Genomic DNA, 2191 nt, shown 5'->3' with positions numbered 1-2191 from the left:
TAAAAATACCGACCGTCAATTTAAACGGAGTTTACATAAAAAAGGCCGCCACAGTCTGGACGACGTTGAAGTAACGAGCGTTAGCTGTCTGGTTTACTAGACGATGAAAGCGAAGAACGCGCCCTTTGTCGAGTTACACCCCGCCCCCCCCCCCCCCCCCCCCAAGATACGTCGCAAACGGAATTAGTTTAGTTTGGAGAGGGGGGGGGGGGTCAAGGTGAGCCTAGAATTCGGCTTGAAGTGGGATATAGTAACGTTTCAACTAGTAATTGCATGTATACAATGTTTACCTATTATTTAATTTCGGTTTTATTTCTATGCCACAACCCATACGGTTCTATTAGCCTACCAAATTCGGTACACAACTGTCCCCGGATGGGTGCCCTTTGCTGTCGGATATATATAGCGGAGCGAATGTGTACTATATAGCGGTCCTGTGACGGGAATGCTTTCCCTCAGTTATAGGATTCTTTTGTGGAGATAAAGCGATGGGAGGAATTAACCAACTTTAATGGCTGCTATTTTGGTGGCCACAAAGTTGCACCCAAGGAGGTTATATATTAAATCTTCTGGAGTAGAGGGGAGGCTCGAAAAGTGAAGCCGGCGCTCACTGACGCGGCGCCACGTTGCCAGGGGCAGAATACAGCCGAAACGCGTAGCGTCCGCCGTATAGCTTAGTGGCTCCGTGGTGTTTTGTTGCGGTTGTGCTAGTGCACTGTTTCTTCAACGGACAGCAAGCGACTGCATCGTCAATGGTGGGGTCGTGCGTCGCATTTGGATGTACGAATCGCGTCAAGGCGCCGGGAATAACGTTTCATTTGTAAGTATTTGCATAGCAGTGTACTAGGCTTGGTCGATCGCACCTGACCGTCCCTGACCATGCGCGAATACAACTGTGCAGATTACATAGCGCTTTTTAAGCACTTTATTTTGCCAGAATGGAGCGTATACCGAGCCATGTTATCATGTTTCCCTGTAATAGGTGTCCTAAAGATCCTGGTTTGCGTGGTGCGTGGGAGCGTGCGGTACGCCGGGATGGCTGGGCGCCGAAGGATGGTGACCGTCTTTGTTCAACGCATTTTGAGCGTCAGTGCTTCGACAGGACCGGGCAAACAACCAGACTGCGACCTGACAGCGTTCCTAGCATCTTTCCGGCATTCCCACCGCATCTCCAAAAGCCTGTAAGTACAAACGCGGCCTCATGTAGTACGTTCGCGATGGTTAGTGGGGATGACTTGCTCTTAAGCTATTTTAAAAACGCGCTGGTACAGTATCAGCGTTTCTAAAGTTGTTGATGCTGGCTCTCCAGCACTGCATGACTACGTGAGTATCGCAATGCAAAGCGGGTCACGAGTAATTAGGAAAGAACGCAAATGCTCTCTTGTCTCTGTGTTTTTCTTTTTTCTTTTTTCTCAGTTTTGGTCTCTCGACAGTCGTATTTCATGTTCACTTTGCCATAACTTTACGGCACTATATGTAACAGGTGCTTGAAATACACAAGCTTTCACTGACTCATACGCTTTCCTTCTTACAGCGAAAGAGAAAGCGTGACCCCCCCAAGTGTCGGACGGTGCCCGCGATAAGTCCCGAGATCAGCGAGGAGCCGGTGGAGCCCGAAGGACCTACAGATCAAGCTACAGATGAAGTGAGCTCACCAAGCAAGAATTGGTATCGGCAAAAAGCCAGAGATGCAGAGGGACAGGTCAACCAACTGAAAAAAAAAGGTCAAGACATTGCACCAGGCAAAACGAAGACTAGCGGCGCGGTGCAATACTTCCCGCGAATTGGTCAAGGAGCTGAGAGATGAAGCTCTTGTCAGAGAGAGGCCTTGAGGTTTTTGAAGCCTCCTTTTCTCCTGACATGCAACAGCTCCTTGGCAGAGCCATCGACAAGACAAGCAACAAATATCCTCCTTGAACTGCGCGCATTCGCATTAACGCTTCACTTTTACTCTCCTGCTGCATATGAATATGTAAAAGCTAAGTTTAATAATGCTTTGCCTGCTCAGCGCACGCTGCGCGAGTGGTACAAGGCAGTGAATGGTGAGCCTGGGTTCACATCTGAAGCGTTTGCGTTGTTAAAAAATGTGACGCAAGGCCGGGACGAGCCATTGCTTGCTGCTCTTATGATAGACGACATGTCCATCAAGAAACACGTCCAGCTGGTCGGCAACAAGGTAGTTGGCTACGTC

At 49.0% G+C, this 2191-nt stretch overlaps 1 pseudogene; it reads left to right on the top strand.

The window, feature by feature from the left end:
• Window positions 1-679: 679 nt before the first annotated feature.
• LOC144097515 (THAP domain-containing protein 1-like) lies at window positions 680-1832 on the top strand (annotated as a pseudogene).
• Window positions 1833-2191: the final 359 nt, after the last annotated feature.

This window comes from Amblyomma americanum, chromosome 7 (genome assembly GCF_052857255.1).
Source record: "Amblyomma americanum isolate KBUSLIRL-KWMA chromosome 7, ASM5285725v1, whole genome shotgun sequence".
Classification (NCBI taxonomy): domain Eukaryota; kingdom Metazoa; phylum Arthropoda; class Arachnida; order Ixodida; family Ixodidae; genus Amblyomma; species Amblyomma americanum.
This window is presented reverse-complemented; position numbering and strand designations above follow the sequence as displayed.